The sequence below is a fragment of the Narcine bancroftii genome, chromosome 5, assembly GCF_036971445.1.
Source record: "Narcine bancroftii isolate sNarBan1 chromosome 5, sNarBan1.hap1, whole genome shotgun sequence".
NCBI classification, from domain to species: Eukaryota; Metazoa; Chordata; class Chondrichthyes; order Torpediniformes; family Narcinidae; genus Narcine; species Narcine bancroftii.
Window position 1 is genome coordinate 93,478,346 of NC_091473.1, and position 20,502 is coordinate 93,498,847.

General features: G+C 39.6%; 1 protein-coding gene across 10 annotated transcripts in view; it reads left to right on the plus strand.

Annotated features, from left to right (window-relative positions):
* The window catches only part of sgip1a (SH3GL interacting endocytic adaptor 1a), a 247,037-nt gene that overhangs the window by 80,101 nt on the left and 146,434 nt on the right, over window positions 1-20,502 (plus strand). Inside the window, exon 1 of one of the 10 annotated variants that reach the window (XM_069938391.1) lies at window positions 11,379-11,601. The exons of the other annotated variants lie outside the window; for them this stretch is intronic. The gene's annotated coding sequence lies outside the window, so the exon portion shown is untranslated. Of the gene's footprint in view, window positions 1-11,378; window positions 11,602-20,502 lie in introns of those variants that run through there. 10 annotated transcript variants of the gene reach the window in all.

Genomic DNA, 20,502 nt, shown 5'->3' on the forward strand with positions numbered 1-20,502 from the left:
AGAATAGCTGCCTCAAGCAAGTCATTTGTGAGATTACCATCCGGATCCACTAAGACATCCACCACTTCACAGGCAAACTTCTCTGGAAGACGCTTCACAAGTAAACTGTATTTCGTCTTCTGACTCATCATACTGAGGGCAGAGAAACGCGCTTCGAGGATCGTGAACAATGCTGGTGCATTATTAATAAAAAGGGGAGGAATCTTCAGTTTTACCTCTCCGACTGCTACTGTAAGGTTTTTATCCTCAAAGCTATCCATTTTAAATTAGGAGGTACTGTCAACTCATGGGGTCACCCCTTGTAATGACACTAATTTACCACAGATTATAAACAAATAAAGAATACACTCACCGTTTCCTTCAGCACACCATGAAGATAACTTTATTTATTATGCACTAGACACAACACTGCATTCCTCAACTCCCTAAACACCACCCAGCCAAACTCCTCTGACCTTCTCGTTGGCTCACACCCACATGGGGGATCCTGATGCTCTCACTCTCCTACTCCTGCGTCCAAGGTCCATCTGCCTTATACTGATGCTTAACACGCCTGCACATTCAAGCTACTCCTTTGCATTACTTCGCTTACGTCATCAGCTCCACTCCTGACGATGGTAAGTACATGACCGTGGCACCCTCTTGAATTGCAGTTCCGATACCTGATTCTCATTAACCAGTCTCCAGCAGCCCGCAGGTTGTGTGGGTCCTTTGGACTCGAGTCACCAGCACCTCATACCTGTGTGGGTTTCTCACCCACAGATCACCAGCAGTTTACCATCTGTTTTTAGGAATTGAACGCAGTTTGCTAAGCTAGTAGTATTTTGGCTCAGACATCTGTCAAAGTCCTGTAGATTTTTTTTGTGCCTGGAGCTTGTTTTACCATTTCCCTACCCATGTGAAGATATTTAACTCAGTAGGATTTCACTGCAACAGATGGAGCCAGCTTCTCCCTGCATTTTGTAAACTTGCTAAATCTTGAACCAAATCAAGAAAGTTGGTTGACACTATTTCTATAGATCAAACCAGGGGTAAGTCATATCAGTACATATTGATTACTTGATGGTAGCAACTTGAAATGTTGAAGTTCAGTGTCTCTGTCTTGTTGGATGCTCACGACGAATCAAATGGTATCAGCAGAACCCGGTGTATGCGATCCTCTCAAAGCTCGTGTAAATATGAAAGAGTAGTTAGTAATATTAAAGAATTTAAATGTTGTCTAATGTAACTGGAGTACCTGGCTGGAGATCTTAAATTTGAGCTTGAATTCCAGTGATCCTGAAGGGGCAGTAATGAAAATTGTTAATTTCTTAGGACCATATTTTTGGCATCATATATGATCCAGATTTTGGAGGAGAAATGACTGTGGAAATTAGCAGCAACATTGGGATTTTCGTCAATGCATGGCCTAAAATGTTGATCACAAAGTTGCTCTTAGTCATTCAGTTCTTCTCCATGGATGCACTGCAGCTTTCTCCAACAGAAGCAAGAAAAATATCCCCAAAATCATCTGTTATTGCATAAAAGCTAAGTTTCACTAACAAGTTATTATTATTAAAATTCTCCAGCTGCTAAAAATAAATACGCATTGTAATATCCCAAGATAAATATTTCAAAAGTATTTTTGAAATAAAGCATATTTATTTATTTAAATATTTAAAATTTTTAAAATATTTATGATATTACCAATATTTTACTTCAAATGTTACTGACAAGTTACTTTAGAGTGTCCACATGTATTTACTTTCAATCTTTCTTCGGTGATCAGTAAATTTTTTTAGAAGTTGTTTGAATCTCTTCAGCCAGCATGATGACATTATAGCTGCAGGCCAGGAGAGAATTCTTTGCAATGTCTGCCTTTCACACCAGATGTCAGGGCAGGGAAAATTCTAAAGATTATCTCAAATGCCTGGATTTGTATGCCTCAGTGCTGTGAGGAATGTGCCAGAACTTAACAGGCCTCCCTTTTCCTTTTAATCAAACATTCTACTAGCTTTGCCTTCTGTGTCAATGTTATCTCACTTTGCTCAGGTAATAATAAAATGAAACATTTTTATCGAGAGAAATGAACTATTTGATCGTGAGTTGTTGAAAGCAAAACAAAACTTGCCAAGTATATAAATATATATTCTCATAGTATTTTTAGACCATAGTTGAATGGGAAACTGCGTTGGCAAAGGATAGTAGGATTACATTCAATCAAAGAAAGCTCAGGAGGAGATACAGAAGGTAGATGACACTTGTTGAATCATACTCCAGCATTAGGAAAGAAACAGAAAAATTGGAATAATTTTGACCTTGAGTTCAGCCAGTAAAATGTTTCAAACATTGTATCTCTGGTTTATAAAAATAACTTTGCAACAGTGAATGAATCATAGGTGAAACTTGATGGAAAACATGTGCTCAGAGGTTTTGGAGAGTCTAAGCAACAAGAGTATGTTTAGATTTGATGAATCTTGCAAATCAAATGTGCTCAAAACACTGAAGCAAAATTAATCCTAGATATCTCCAAGCCAGCATGACTACTAGATATGGAATCCCTGTCCCTTTGAATGTAATCCTCGAACAGACATGATTTTACCTGTCAATACAAATACCACCAAGATTGATGTCAGCTGTACCTGGTTACCCTGCTGTTATTATGTGAGCACTGCTGCACAGCTATGTATGATCAGAGCAGCCGCACAGAGTCATTAGTATAACTAAGGCAAGCTCTCCAGGTTTCACAAGTCCCTCAGAGGGAGATTTCTGAAGTCTCCCCAGACACCAATGCAAACATTAGACTTGCAGTTTATTGGAGTAAAATAGGAAAAATTGAAATTCTTCCAAAACAATCAATTATACAATAAGATTATGGGTTATTTCTAAAAGTTAACAAAGATGCAAATTTCTTAAAATAACATAAAAGTTGAAACACCTCCAAATATGGAATTTACTAAATATTGCATTTACTGTTTTGTAATGTAGATTAATACTTAATTATTTTGACAGTAACCTGTATGAACACAGTCAGCATCTTTTCCCCAGAAAAAAAATTGTCATCAACAAGAGGACATGCTTTTAAAATAAGGTGGGGAGCAAGTTTAAGGGAGAAGTGTGGGGTAGATCTTTCACTCAGAGAGTGATGGTTGCCTGGAATGAGCTGGCAAGGGTAGCGGTAGAAGCAAATAATAGAGCAGTGTTTATGAGGCTTCTGGATAGGCACATGAAAATGAAAGGGATGGAAGAATATTTATTCAGTACAAGCAGCAGAGTTTAATGACCTGTCCGTGTGCTGTACTGTTCCAAATGTTCTCCGTGCCTCATAATTTTAATTCTTCTTGCCTGATTTCAGCTTTGGAATTTGCCCAAGACCAAAGGGCAAGTAATATCTCAGTGACAAGAAAAAGGCAATTGAGAACAAATGGCTGCTTCACTCAATTGTGAGAGTGTGGTTCTTTTCATTTTTAGTCAGAGATTTGGATCTTCTTAGCAAGGGCAGAACAAACTGGCCATCCTGCATTTCCCCCACAATGTGGTTTGCTAGTTAGATTGGCCTTTGCTTTTCTGGAGAACATATTTTCCCTTTATCTCGCATTACAAATACCTTTTATATTCTATATTTACTTAATTAATTTAAAGTTCTTTTCGCAACTACCAGTGATGGAAAATGAATCATGTCTCATGAATAATCCAAAGCTCTTGACACCGCTCTGGTATCATATCTCTCAAGATAGCTTCTGGTATGAATCCTGGTCACCATCTTTCAAGGATGCAACCTATTATTTTTTTCTTTTGTTTCTTTTCCAATTAGTTCTTCCTCCCTGCTGGTATATCTGAACTTCTCTGCTTTTTTTAATCTTTCTGTTTATTCTCTTCATCTTTGCTCTCCAGTTTATTTGTGCCTCTATCCTCTTGATCTCAGGGTTTATTTTGCTGTCCCCCCCCCCCCTCCCACCTATCCAATCCACTGTTTCTTTCACAGCTACCTCATTTTTTCAAATTGAATCTGATTTGTCTGTGAAGTTAAAATGCTAGAACCCCAGTTTGACAAATGTCACAAACAATCTTGTTACTTTGCTTTTATCATATTTTCTGTGAATATGAAATCCAGAACAGTGCTGGAGAGTGGCGACATTTTTGTTATGCCTGCCTAGCACATAAAACTCAGCTTTTCACTGTATCTCGTTACAAGTGACAAAAAAACGAAACTCTTAAGCTCTTTATGGAAGCTCTCTTGCTGCAATGCACTGGCCAGTGACCACCACAATTAGCTCTGGCTACAATCAAAGTTCATTACAATGATTCTGTGCAGTGAAACCCCAGCGTGCACTTGTTACTCTATCTGGTTCATGTTGATTAGGAAAAGCTTCAATCATGCTTTGAGAATCCAGTTATTATCAGAGACCTTCAAATTTAATCTCCTATGTTCTGTAGAACAATCTGAGATCCACTCATTTTATCTATAGTTACACCTTTGTAAATCAAATTGGAATAAAATCTAGCACAATTTAAATTGAGATTTGGCTTGTCAGTAATTTGAATAGATTTGTGGTGATTTTTTTTCTTTTCAGCCTGTAACTATCTTATCATCTAATCTCTAGATGAGCAATTCATTTACAATAACAATCTTTTGTTATTATTCTTCAAATTTTTGTGAAATTACAATTGTGCAAGTTTATTTGTCATAAAATACCCAGAACAGTGACAAGGGTTCTTCTACCACAGGATAATAGATTATACAGCTGTGTAAAGAGAACGATTCACACAATAAGAGATACATCAGTCAATGCCAAACAAAGCCAGCATGATAGCAATGTTGTGGGCTTCATTCAAGAGCCTGATGGCTGCAGGGAAACTACTCTCTTTAAGCTTTCACACTCTCAAAGCTTCTCCTCAATAGAAATATGGAGAATAGAATGTGTCCAGGGTGTGATGGGTTGTTTCCTGAGCAGCAGGAGAGGTAGATGGAATCCATGGAGGTGAAAGAAGTTTGCAATGAGATCTGAGCTGTATTCACTTCCTGCTGCAGCTTCTTCTGAATTTGAATAAAGCTGCTCCCATGCTACACTGTGATGCGTCCAGTAAGTATCCTTTCAATGGTGCACCTGTAGAAGTTGTAGAGGGACATGGAGGACATGCCAAACTTCCTTAGTCTTGGAAGAAAGGAGAGATATCGGTGCACATTTTAGATTGTTGTTGCAACCTGTTTGTCTTCTGTTAGGTTAATGGAGATATTTCTTTGGAAGAACATGAAGCCATCTAGTCTTTCCATTTCAGCACCACAATTCGAGGAAGGGAGAGAGTGGGTGCTATTTTGGCACCATGATATTGGACTTTCAATCTCTTTCCTGTGTTCCAACTCATTGTTATATGATACCCAGCCCAGTACAGTCGTGACATCAGCAAATTTAAACATGGAGTTGAAACAGTATCTAGCCATGCATTTATGGTTATGGGTGCAGTCAACAGAACACACATCCGTGAGCAGTGCCAGTGCTGAGTATGATTATAGAAGAGATGTTGTTACCCATCCTTACTGTTTATGGTCTGTTAAACAGGAAGCCATGGATCCAGTGGCAGGGGTGGGGGGTGAGGGGCACTGAGGCCTAGATGCTGAAGGTTGGGGATGTATTTTCTGGGGTCTATGGTAATGAAACTGTAGTGTGTGAACAGCAGTCTAACATGGGTGTTCTTGGCCTTCAGGTATTCAAGGGCTAAGTGGTGAGCGAGGGAGATGGTATCAGCTATGGTTGGCAGGCAAATTGATGTTGGTCTATATAGTCTGGGGACCAGAGCTGATGTGAGCCATGACCAGTGTTTGCTAGTATTCAAGGGTATACTTCAAGCCTTCTTGGGGGGAAAAAAAAGCAATTTCCCCAATTACTCTTGGGAATTCCTGGCCCATGACTGTTCAAGGAGCATTTGAAATTGTACTGAGTCCATGTTTCAGGACAACACAAAAGTCCTGCTTAAGCAGTGGCTGTTGTGCACCACCTTAGAAACTACCCAGCTGCCTCGACACATCATGCATCCAATGCTCATTCATATAAGAGTATGCAGTTCTCTCAATTGCCTCATCTGTCACCTCTGAATCCATAAAAGCAATATTGAACCAAGTGATCCTCAATCCTAAGGAAGTGCTCAAAAGCAGATTGTCTGCAAAATTAAATCCCAACATTTTAGTCTTGCTTGCGTTCGTGGTTTTTTTGCTGTTCTTAATGTGTTGCAAAAAAAAAATGATGTTGGATTCAGTAATGCAATGAAATATGCACAGTTGGACAGAGTGTCATGGATAGAATGGTTCCTTTAGAATACTGAAATTGATGCGAAGAACTGTTTTGTGATGGCATGAGTAGGAGATTGTGGAAATGAAAGATTGAATATGGAGCACATTGAATATGGAGCACAAGGTGAAGTTAAGTAGGAATCATCTCACTCTTAGACAGAGTGAGAGCAGAAATGTAAAAAATACTATGGCAACCTCTGTAAGGTAAAACATCATGAGATGGGAATGTGTAGGGAGTTACCCTGTACAGGGCAGTAACAAGAAGGGGAGGTGTCCTTGTACTCCTGTTAGGTAAAACATCATGAGATGGGACCGGAGAAGGAGTCACCCAGTACTAAGGAGTAACAGAATGCATCCTTGTACTTACAAGATAAGAGAGACATTGATGGATTGAGAGGCAGGAAGCTAGCAGGGAAAGGATAGCAACAGTTTTAGTCATTGGACAAGTAATGATATGATGATGTTCTAAACATGTATCCAAGGGTATAAAAAATCACCATTTTGCTGATAACGGCAGAATGCATTCTCCGACTAACTTGTTAGTCGCAAGTGTTACAATCCGGTAATAAAGAACAAAGAACCCTGATTTCGACTCAGCCTGGTGTTTGTCTCACTCATTCATGAACAAAGCAGACCTAACACCTCCTGGTATCATCAGCCTGGACAAATAAAAAGATATGATACCTTCCCTTCAAAATATCTACTGTGCATATCTCAACTAATTAATTTCATGCTTTATATTCTGCAAACATTCATTTTATATAAAATTACAAATATTGTACATCAACATTAAAAAATTCACTCAATTTAATTAATCAGTTAAAGACATAACATTACTTTCATTCAGAGAATAAACTGCACAATTATATTTCATAAAGTGTTTATTTTGTGCGGCTGGAATAATACATATTTTGTATGAAACTAAACCACGTTAACTGAGCTTTTTCCTCTTGCATATTACTTCAGTGTTTGTTTTCTACATTTCTATGGGCCGATCATTTATTTTCTTTTGACGGATATCTAGATTTGCTAATCATTTTAGCTATGAAGCTGGTGAGAGTCCAAAATGAAGTTCCCAGTTTTGTATTCACAGAAATGCTTTCAGTAAAATTACTGACCCAATTCCACAGCTGAAAGAGCTATTTGTATTTCTGCCTTTAGTCACCAGGAGACAAAGCACCATGCGGTAAATTCCCTTCTTTTAACATTCTAGCCCTCTTGTCATGAGGGTGGCAATGTCAGTAACTTTCCTTATTATTTGCCTCATCTGCATGTTAACCTTCTGTGATTCATGTAAAAGGACCCAAATTTCAAACAGAATGCCAACTCTCTCTGCGATGTAAAACTAACTTGTTAATATAATCCAATATCGTTTCCGTTTTATCGGATGATTTAACCCCTAAACATTAAATGTCGCAAAATTCAAATTATTCTATATCACCTATAGAATGGCACTTAACAAAATTTACACTTACAATTAAAACCAGCTCCTCCTAAAACTAATAAAAATCTCCAAAAAAGGAAAAGAAAACTCTCCCCCTCTTATTTACTAACCCAAGAAACAAAAATATAAACACAAGAATTCTCTTCCTCCCCCGCAAACTGCAAAGCAGTACCCCACTCGTTGACCGTGTGTGGTCAGTACCACAAGTGGCAGATGATTTCGAATTCAGCAAGGTCATCTATCCCTCCCCGGAAAGACTTGTAAAATGATTGTCCAGAATGCTTTATAATATCTTCCTCCACATCAATCAACTGTAGCATCTCCATCTTCTGCAATTCAGTCCCATTTCCATTCTTGACTTTAGGAATGTTAATTATTGGCTTCTTGGAAAGATCAAAACTCAACTTATTATCTGGTAAAGAATTAGCAAAAGTTATAGCATCTTGAGCTTTCTCAAAAAATTGAAATTGAGATTGCCCATAAAACACTTTCAAACAGCTGGAGGGTAAATTGTATGAAAAAGAATATTTATCCTTGTGTACAATATCTTTTTTAATCTATTCCATGTGTGATACTGAAATTTAAAAAAAAAATTGAATTAAGTAATTCGGTTATTTTTATGGAAGGGTAAATCATCTAGGATTTCTATGCATAAATTAACATGGTGATATGAATGGGGAGAACTTCAATTACCACATTTTCAAAATTATTATAAAGCAGCACAGTTGAAATTTATTAATAGGTTGTTTGATGTTCAGCAATCACCTTTTTAGGCTAAAGTTGAATTGGATCAAATTGCTGAAAAAGAAATGATTCAATTTATTTATAAATGGAATCCTTTATTGTTAAAAAAATATAAACTGCCAGTATTAAGACATATATTGGATATTTGCAGAATCAACTTATAGGCTCCAAAGGGAAAATATCGATTAAATCACCGTTGTATCAGAATAAATTAATTCTGTTTTCCTTGAATAATCCTTATTTGAAAAATTGGGAAATGAAAGGAATTACTATTATACAAGATTGTTTTGAGGCCGGTAAATTTTCTACATTTAATAGATTACAATAGAAATTTGGTATTTCTGCTAATTCTATTTTTGCCATGAAAGACCTCAACAATGAAGACGCTGTTTACATCCGGTACCACACGGATGGCAGTCTCTTCAATCTGAGGCGCCTGCAAGCTCACACCAAGACACAAGAGAAACTTGTCCGTGAACTACTCTTTGCAGACGATGCTGCTTTAGTTGCCCATTCAGAGCCAGGTCTTCAGCGCTTGACGTCCTGTTTTGCGGAAACTGCCAAAATGTTTGGCCTGGAAGTCAGCCTGAAGAAAACGGAGGTCCTCCATCAGCCAGCTCCCCACCATGACTACCAGCCCCCCCCCCCCCCACATCTCCATCGGGCACACAAAACTCAAAACGGTCAACCAGTTTACCTATGTCGGCTGCACCATTTCATCAGATGCAAGGATCGACAACGAGATAGACAACAGACTCGCCAAGGCAAATAGCGCCTTTGGAAAACTACACAAAAGAGTCTGGAAAAAGAACCAACTGAAAATCCTCACAAAGATAAGCGTATACAGAGCCGTTGTCATACCCACACTCCTGTTCGGCTCCGAATCATGGGTCCTCTACCGGCATCACCTACGGCTCCTAGAACGCTTCCACCAGCGTTGTCTCCGCTCCATCCTCAACATTCATTGGAGCGCCTTCATCCCTAACGTCGAAGTACTCGAGATGGCAGAGGCTGACAGCATCGAGTCCACGCTGCTGAAGATCCAGCTGCATTGGGTGGGTCACGTCTCCAGAATGGAGGACCATCGCCTTCCCAAGATCGTGTTATATGGCGAGCTCTCCACTGGCCACCGTGACAGAGGTGCACCAAAGAAAAGGTACAAGGACTGCCTAAATAAATCTCTTGGTGCCTGCCACATTGACAACCGCCAGTGGGCTGATATCGCCTCAAACCGTGCATCTTTGCGCCTCACAGTTCGGCGGGCAGCAACCTCCTTTGAAGAAGACCACAGAGCCCACCTCACTGACAAAAGACAAAGGAGGAAAAACCCAACACCCAACCCCAACCAACCAATTTTCCCCTGCAACCGCTGCAACCGTGTCTGCCTGTCCCGCATCGGATTTGTCAGCCACAAACAAGCCTGCAGCTGACGTGGACATTTACCCCCTCTATAAATCTTCGTCCGCGAAGCCAAGCCAAAGAAAGAAGATTTTTGCTTATTATCAAGTTCGGGCATTTTTGCAACATAATTTGATAAAGATTTAACTTTACCAAGTCAATATAAGTTTGAGATTTTAATGGTTGAAAAGTAAGTGAAAGGATTTATATTGGATATGTATAGGTTGTTGCATGAAAAGATGGATAAAGTTGGGTTATACAAGGCAACAGAGAAGTGGGACAAAGATTTAGATATCGAATGGTCTTGGGAGGAATGGTCAAATATGTGTATTGATAGTGTTCCAAAATTAATTAATGTAAGATATAGTATGGTTAACTATAATTTTATTCATCAATTATTTGACTCCAGAGAAGCTCAAAAAATATGGATTTAGTTTAACAGATTCATGTTTTAGATGTGGAGAAAAGACAGGCACTTTTATGCATTGTGTATGGACATGTAAGAAAGTTAAACCTTTTTGGGAAAAGGTTATAAAATTTTTGAGATTTATTTACAGTTGATTTGGATTATATGAATGCTGTTATTTCGGGATTGGCTGATAAGTCACAATTGGCATTTTTGCGGTTAGGGTTAGTGTTTTCAAGAAAATGTATAGCAATAACTTTGAAAAATGATGTGGAATTGAATATACAAAGATGGGATAACGAACTGCAATCATGTTTATATTTGGAAAAAATTTATAATTTGCATAATAATTACTTTTTTTGTTAAAATGTGGGGTTTATATTTGGATTGTATGGCTATTGACTTTAAGTAAAAGTTATGTAAAGAGTTGGCACGCTGATTATTTGATTTTAAATGTATTTTTTGTAAGACTCCAAGAGGTGGGGGAGAGAGTTAGGATAGTCTAGTTGATAGAGGGAGGGAGGGTGGTGGGGGGGGATATCATTACTATTTCCTTTTTTATATTCTGTCCTTTTTTTTATTTTTCTTCTTTATATCTGTATTTTTGTATCTTTATATTTTCTCTTTTTGTAATATTTTAAAATTTTTAAATAAATTTTTCAAAAAAAAACCAAACTTTCTCAATTCTGACAAATAGTTTTTGACCTGAAAGTTTAACTGGTTCTTGCTCAGCAGGTGCTGTCTGACTAACTGAGTGTTTTCTGTACTTTATGTTATATTTCAAATTTCTAGCAACTGTAGTTTTTTAATGTAGAATGTTTAACAGTATTAGCCATTTCTTTAATCCCTATTATAATTTCTCCTGTTTGTTTCCCGAAATGACTCATGTTTATTTTTCCTTCCTTATCCTTTTAAAATACTTGTGTGCTGTACCTCTGTTAATTTTTTTAACAGTGTGTTGCAAGGAACGAGTGTGCCCATGGAATCAGCTCTAAAAAGGTGTTGATAAAAATGTGCAGTACTGACTGTGCTACATTTCTGGAACATACGCAAATCATTGCCTCTCCTCACTTTATCACAGTATTGCTTCACTGTTTGCTATGTAGAAGCTGCCTGTGAGAGCTGGTGTTGGGTGAACTGTTGGAGTCAGTATACCAATTCAACACTGAGATGCACAGTTCAGGCCTGCACCCTGGCTGACAGCGTGAATGTGAACTTTTGCTGGGGCTGGCAGCTATTGCTCCATGTGTTGACAGACACCTAGATACTAGAGTTCCTGAAGCCACAACTGTGCACAATCTGAGCAAAGGTCTTCATTTTAAAGTAAAGAGATACGTACCTGTGAGTATGAGACTACTGGGGTACATAACTGTGAGTACTGAGACTACTGGTGTACATAACTGTGAGTACTGAGACTACTGGGGTACATAACTGTGAGTACTGAGACTACTGGGTACATAACTGTGAGTAATGAGACTACTGAGGTATGTATCTGTGAGTACTGAGACTAACGGGTACATACGTGTGAGTACTGAGACTACCAGTTTACACATTTGTGAATACAGAGACTACCGGGGTACATACATGTGAGTACTGAGAGTACTGGGGTACGTACCTGTGAGTCCTGAGGCTATTGATGTACATAGCTGTGAGTGCTGAGATTACTGGAGTACATACCTATGAGTGCTGAGACTACTGGGGTACATGCATGTGAGTGCTGAGACTACTGGGGTACATGCATGTGAGTGCTGAGACAACTGGAGTACATACCTGTGAGTGCTTAGACTACCAGGGTACCAACCTCTGAGTACTGAGACTACTGGAGTACATATGTGCGAGTACATACTTGTGACGACTTAGACTACCAGGATATGAATCTGTGAGTACTGAGACTACCGGGGTATATACCTGTGAGTACTGAGACTACTTGTGTATGTATCTGTGAGTACTGATACTAATGGGGTATGTAGCTGTGAGTACTGAGACTACCATGGTACATACCTGTGAGTACTGAGTCTACCGGGGTACATACCTGTGAGTCCTGAGGCTATCGGAGTACATAGCTGTGAGTACTGAGATTACTGGAGTATATACCTGTGAGTACTGAGACTACCAGGGTACATATCTGTGAGTGCTGAGACTACCAGTTTACACATCTGTGAGTACAGAGAATACCGGGGTACATACTGAGGCTATTGAGGTATATACCTGTGAGTACTGAGACTACTTGTCTATGTATCTGTGAGTACTGATACTAGTGGGGTATTTAGCTGTGAGTACTGAGACTTCTGGGGTACATCCTTGTGAGTACTAAGACTACTAGGGTACATACCTATGAGTGCTGAGACTACTGGTGTACATAACTCTTAGTACTGATACTACCAGGGTACCAACCCATTAGTACTGAGACTACCGGGTACATACCTGTGGTTGTTGAGACTATCGGGGTACTATAATGGAAGATTTAAACCATGTTTTTTTACTTTTGCAGCCTTTGGTTCTGCAAGGCTGAGAACCTGCTTGTTTTTTAGAATCAGCAGACATGAGCTAAATTCCACTGAGGGGGCCAGAGATGCAGTTATCTGACGAAAGGACATCTGTGTACCAAAAACACTTAATCTTCCTGCTTGTTTTGGTCACAGACTGTCAGAGGCCTAGCCTTGATGGAAAATAAACCATTGTATTCAAAGTGATAAGCTGAAAATTACGTTATTCGATAGAAGCCTAGGCATGCTAGCTTGCTCGCTTATCTTTCTTACTGTGCAGGGAATAGGTGCTTGGGTAAGCAGTTTTTGGGTAATATAAGCCACGGTCCCACTGCTGAAGTTTGAAACTCTCTGAGAGGTGGCAACATCTCTCAGTAAGAAGAAGAACTTCTAGACTCCAGCTAACATCCCGGTCGAGGGAGGTGGAGAAGCTGCTACCGGCAGTCGTTGCCTCACTTCGGCAGTTGGGACCAGTCCAGGCGTTGATAAGTATAATTGGGAAGGGCTAGCATATTGTAGGTTGAAATCAGCTTTTGAATTTGTAATAAACATTTGTATAAACTGAACAGCTCTCGGTGTGGGTGTCTATTTTCTTTCGGTAGCTCAAACACTGTGACCAATCTAAAACGAACAAATTGAGAGGTACAAGTTTACCCAGGACAGGTACATACCTGTGTTTGCTGTAATTACTGGGGTACATACATGTGAATACTGAGACTACTGGTGTACATATTGCTGAGTACTGAGACTACTGTGGTACATACCTGTGAGTTCTGATACTACTGGGGTGCATACCTGTGAGTTCTGAGACTACCAGAGTACAAAACTGTGAGTGCTAAGACTACTGGGGTACATACCCGTGAGTGCTGAGATTGCCAGAATACCAAACTGTGAGTACTGAAACTACCGGAGTACGTACCTGTGAGTGCTGAGACTACCGGGGTACAAATCTGTGAGTGCTGTGTTTACTGGCATACATACCTGTAAGTATCTGGATTATTGGAGTACATACCTGTGAATACTGAGATTACTGGGGTACATATCTGTGTGTGCTGAAATTACTGGGGTACATACTAGTGAGTCCTGAGATTACTGGGGTACATACCTGTAAGTACTGAGACAACCGGAGTACATACTTGTGAATGCTGAGACTATCATAGTACCTTCCTGTGAGTACTGTGAATCCCAGGGTACAAGCCTGTGAGTGCTGAGACTATCAGGGTACATACTTGTGTGTGCTGTAATTACTGGGGTACATAAATGTGAGTGCTGAGGTTACTGGGGTACATACCTGTGAGTCCTGAGAAAACTGGGGTACAAATCTGTGAGTCCTACGACTACTGGGGTACAAATCTGTGAGTACTGAGACTACCGGGGTACATACCTGTGAGTGCTTAGACTACCAGGGTACAAACCTGTGAGTACTGAGACTTCTGGGGTGCATACTTGCGAGTGCTTAGACTATCGGGGTACAAATCTGTGAGTGCTGAGACTACCCAGGTACATACCTGTGAGTACTGGGATACATACCTGTGAGTGTTGAGTCTACTGGGATACATACATGTGAGTGCTGAGACTACCAGTGTGTGTATCTGTGAGGGTTGAGACTACAGGGATATGTAACTGAGAGGGATAAGACTAGAGAAGCAAAAACACCTTAAAGAATTATCACTTTCTGATTAATGCCATGTCGGGCAACAGTTTAGATCCTTTCCCAATCTCTTTTATTTTTAATGTGTTATTTTCTTTCCTTTGTCAACTTCTTGTTCATCTGTTTCCGATTTTTAAAGATCTCTTCCTATTTTGACAAAATTTTAGCTTCTTTCAATCCAAGGCTATCTGTAATTTTTCAAGATAACCATCATTATGCTATTTTTCCAGTATACATTTTACTCCTCATAGCAATTAGTTATTTCTACCTATTGTATCTCTAACTGGGATTTATAACTAAAATGTGACTGTAAAAATGTTCATTGATACCTATCTATAAAAATTAAGCTTCGACTCAAGAGTAGGTTCCTTAAAGTACTGTTTTCACAAACTCCTACATTTATTCCATATCTTGAATGTAAGATTGTTTTTGGCTCTGACAACAAATTAGATGACAAACACACAACCCTGAGATTCTTTATTGCAAGCCAGACAAAATTTCTACTTGTTAATAGTGCAAAAAATTGTACTCAAGAAAAGATACATGTACAAAAGGGAGAATTTAGACATACAGCGTGGTAACAGGTCATTTCAGCCCACGAGTCTGTGCCGCACAATTACACCCAAATAACCAACGACCCCGGTACGCTTTGAATGGTGGGAGGAAACTAGAGCCCCCAGGAAAAACCACAAAGACACGGGGAGAATGTAGAAATTCCTTACAGTGTGGGATTTGAACCCCAGTCCTGATCGCTGGTGTTGTAAAGGCATTGCACTAACCACTAGGCCAACCGTGCCACCCCAAAGAAAGAAATATAAACAAACTATGCAATACATAAAAATATGAATATTCAGTAATTAATAAGATGCAAAATAAGGCTTTGTGTTCATATCACGTCAGGGTCACCAATGTAGTGCTGGACACAACCAAGAAAGACCCAGCCATCACATTGAAAGTCGCTAGTGACTCTTTTTATTCAAATTCAGCACGCGCCCTTTTAAGGGCAACATGAGCTCAGTCACTTCATGCATTGTGACATCATAATCACTGCCCCAGGTGCTCACTGGGCAGGAGACTTGAGGCAGGGAGAAAACCCTGACAGCGCCATCTTTCCATGGCTGCCCCGCCACGTGGTGTTACACATGGGGCTGGTTTGCCATGAGAGAGTGCGCTACCACAAGTCCTTAAGCGAGTCTCTGATTGAGTTTGTAGTTTAATAGTCTGAGGGTGGAGGGGCAGAAACTGCTCTTGAACCTGCTGGTACGAGTCTTGTGGCACCTACTCTATACCTCTTTCTCGATGGCAAAAATGAGAACAGAGTGTATTCTTTGTAGTCTAGATTTTACTTTAATTTCTTCATTCATATTCTGATGACCTGGAGATTATTACAAAGCCTTTGAAGTTGACCTGTCATGCTTTGTTCACTTCACTCTATTGAGGGTTCACCTATGTAATGATAATGATCATGGTTGCAATGCAACTAGCAATGCTTTACTGTTTGGTTAGACTTGGCTGCCAGCAGGGGGTTGACACAGAGTATGCAGATCTGTAATGGAGACTTGCAGCCTCTTGGCATGCTTCATGGTGCTGTTTACAACAACTTTAAAGTAAAGAACCTTTTCCTTCATCGATGTGTTATCTAACCACTCACACATATGAATACAAGTTGAAACATGGCATCAGAAGTGAGATAAGAAATTAGAAGGAAATACTTTAAAATGTAAAATCTAAAGTCAGCAACTGATCAGTGAAGAGAAGCTAACACAGTGAAAAATGCAAGGATTACATCCACCGGCGAAATTTCAGCTGACAGGTAAGGTAGCTGAAAATTGTAACAGATTTAAACAGCATTTTGGATTGTATTTAGTGGCAATTGGAGCTGATGAGAAAAGTGATAAAGTTAAAGCATCAGTTTTCTTGGATGTCGTGGGTGATGAAGCTCTGGAGGTGTATAATAACTTCACATTTGCTGCTGAAGGAGACCAAATGAAACTGAAAAAAATAATGGAACAGTTTGAGACATACTGCACACCGAAACGTAACATGACATTTGAGAGGCACAGATTTTTCATGTGTACAGGAAATGGAAAGTATTGATCAGTATGTGAGAAACAGAAGCAAAATGTGTGAATTTGGTGGACTGACTGACTCGCTGATAAAAGACAGACTTTTGTGTGGTATTCCAGATAATAATCTAAAGGAAAGACTGCTAAGAGAGCAAAATCTAGACCTGGAAAAAGCCATAGCACTCTGTCGAGCTGCAGAAACTGTTAAAACGCAGGCAAAAGACCTGTTCAGTGAAACTAGGTGCAATGTGGATGCAGTGAGCAAGAATAGACATAAACTGTTTAACAAAAAGTGCGCTGAAGTGGAAAGAGAGGCGTGGCCAGGGAACAAAAATGAAAGGGACGTTGAAAGCCACGTCGTCGATGTGCTACCGAAAAAATGTCCAGCATATGGTAAAATGTGCTACCTGTGCAACAAAAGCAGCCATTATGCCAGTTGCTGTAGGAACCAAGTGCAACAAAGCAAAGTTCATGCAGTAGAAGAAAGGAAGATAGAGGAATTCTATGTAGATGTTGTGACTAAAAACAAGAATGAAAACAGAGACTGGATGTTGAGATTAAAAGTGAATGACATATACATTTCAGTTAAATTGGAAACTGGAGAACAAATTAATCTAATATCAGAGACTGATTTTTAAGAAGATTAGACCAAGACCAAAGATGTATGGAACAAAAGTGAAGGTGACAGTATATTTAGGTACTGATATACCAGTATAAGGAGAATGCATGGTCAAAGTGAAACACAAGGACAAAGAGTACATGCTAGCGTTCATCGTGGTACCAAAGGATGTACAGGTTTAACAGCCTGTGAGAAACTGAACCTGGTAAAAAGAGTCCTCGTGAAAAGAGAAGGAGAGTCTATGATGGAACTCATGAAAGAGTATAATGACCTATTTCAGGGTCCAGGCTGCCTTCCAGGAGAACACTTGATCAGAGTGGATAAACATGTGCCACAGATAGTACATCAATGAAGAAAAGCAACTAAGAGCAGAGTTGGACAGGATGGAAAGCCTGAATATGATTCAGAAGATAGATGAGCCAACGGAGTAGGTGAGTTCACTTGTTGTTGTGGACAGAAAGAATGGAAAGCATAGAATTTGCTTGGATCCAAGAGATCTAAACGGAGCAATAAAGAGAGAACACTTTAAGCTTCCGACACATGAAAAATCATGTCACAGTTTGCAAACGCAAAGTTTTTCAGCAAATTAGATGCATCATCAAGATTTTGGCAGTTGAAATTGGATGAAGCAAGTTCAAGACTGTGCACATTCAATAGTCCATCTGTCAGATAAAGATTCCTAAGGTTACCACAAAACTATCCATATAGTCTAAGAGCACCTGGATGGAGTTGATACCTCAATGGATGATGTCATAGTATAGGGAACCACAAGAATGGAGCATGATGGGAGATTAAGGAAAGTGCTGGAAGCAACAAGGAAAGCAAACCTGAAGCTGAATAGAGAGAAATGTCAGCTCAGGGTGACATAACTAACATTTGTAGGAGATATTATTGGCAGTGAGGGCATCAGCCCAGATCCCAGAAAAGTGTCCGCCATTGGGAACATGCCAAGGCCACAATGCAATAAGGACATACAGAGGTTTAATGGAATGGTCAACTATTCAACTATGGTTAAATTCATGTCCAACCTCTCAGAAAAGATGGCTCCATTGTGAAGACTAACAGAAAAGAACATTGAATGGGAGTGGAATCTTGAGCATGAAAAGTCATGGAGGGAACTAAAGAAACTGCTCACAGAGGAACCAGTTCTGAGATTTTACGACCCAGCAAGACCCATCAAGATATCATCAGATGCATCACATAGTGGGCTCGGTGCAGTTCTTCTGCAAAAATATAATGACTGGCACCCCACTGCATATGCATCACATGAGACGTGATACACTCAAATTGAAAAGGAGCTGCTCAGCATCACATACACCAGTGAAAAATTTAATCAGATTGTGTCAGGACAAGCAATCAGTGTAGAGACTGACCATAAGCCCTTGATTGCATTGTTCAAAAAGCCATTAAATGAATGTCCACTTAGAATACAAAGATTGATGGAATGGCATACATTCCAGGTAAGCTAATGTACACAGCAGACATGTTGTCTAGAGCTGTTGACATGAGAGAGCCCGCAAATACCAAAATGGATGAAGGCGTGAATGCTTTTGTGACATGATCACAAGTGCACTGCCCATATCAGATGCAAAAATGGAGCTTATAAAGTCAGAGACAAACAAAGATGGAGCACTGAGACAACTGAGAAAAAACATCTTGGATAGATGGCCCAACATGAAGCAGGACTGCTCACCTGACGTTGCAGAGTACTGGAACTGTAGGGCGGAACTATCAGTGGCTGAAGATGTAATCTACAAAGGAAGTAAAATCCTTATCCCAAAGAGTCTGAGAAAAGAGATGCTAAAAATGATCCATGGAGGACATCTCAAAATTGAAAAGTGTAAAAAAAAGAGCACGAGAGGTGATGTATTGGCCAAGAATCAACAATGGTATAACAAATGAAGTATCAAACCAGAAATATCAAGCAAGCAATCCTACAAGATCACTAAAGCCACACCCAGCACTATACAGACCTTACCAGAAGGTAGGCGCTGACCTATTCAAATGTCAAGGGAAGGACTATCTTGTAGTCACAGACTACTACTCCCTGTATCCAGACGTGTGTAAACTGAACACCACCACTGCAGATTCTGTAATAACAGGTATGAAAGCCATATTCTCGCATGGCAAGCAAGGACTTCACAGACAATGGACCCCAGTTTTTCAATTTAAAGTTATGACAGTTTGCCAAAGAGTGGGAATTTGTACCCACCACATCAAGTCCTAATTTTCCACAAATTAGTACAGATAGTGAAATGACTGACGAACAAAGCAAAAGACAGTAGAACAGGCTTCTACCAGAGCATGCTAGTATACCACACAACGCTGCTCAAGTGTGGTATGTCACCAGCACAACTCCTTATTGGACGTAGGCTAAGATCAAATCTACCCATTCAGGAGAACAAAAAAGGGGGAGAAAGTGAGGAAGTTCAAAGAACAACAGAGAGAAAAGCGGAGCTCTACACTGGTGACCAAGTAAGGATAAAAGACAAAACGAACTTAAGGACTCAGAAAGGAATTGTCCTTAGTGAAGTCCAACCAAGATCATACACCGTTCAGAGAGATGAAGGCGCTGTTCTGTGAATAAATCATCAAGATCTTCAAATGGGACCAGCCACAGTTGATGGAAGGTGGATATTGTTGAACAACCTGAATGCACATCTGAGAAGACATCGTTTGAGGCAACAACTCAGTTCAATGACAATTGATCAGGAGATCATCAAGACACGTGAATCCTCCTAATAGACTCATTGAGCAAATTTAAAGACTCCTGTTATAGAATGAAGTAGTGCTATCTTATTTGCTTTACAAGTTTTAGTGTATGTAAATGTGAACACAAAACAAATTTTAAAAATGTTAACAATGTTGATAATAATGAAAATGTAAGTTCTTGGTGTTAAAGTTAAAATTCCAGAGTTATATAAAGAAAACATGTTAGTTAAAAGTAAGCTACTTTTGTTTTAATAAAGGGAGATGCAATGATAGTGATCATGGTTGCATGGCCACTAGTAATTAGACTTGGCTACCAGCAGGGGGCTGATACACAGTATGCAGATCTGTAATGGAAACTTGCAGCCTCATGCTGCTCTTTACAACAACTTTAAAATAAAGAACCTTTTCCTTTCTATGTGTTGTCTAAGAACTCACACATATGAATACAAGATGAAACACCTATAACTTCAATACATTCTGATTTTCCTCTCCAAGATCCTTTCTCTACTCTTTATCTTATTTATTATCAGTGCTAGCCCATTTTCTGTTCCATTTTGCCTTTCTAAAAGTGGTATATGTTCCACTGACATGGTCTTTGCCCTCAGACAGCTCCAAGAAAAGTGCAGAGAACAAAACAAAGGACTCTACATCACCTTTGTAGACCTCACCAAAGCCTTCGACACCGTGAGCAGGAAAGGGCTTTGGCAA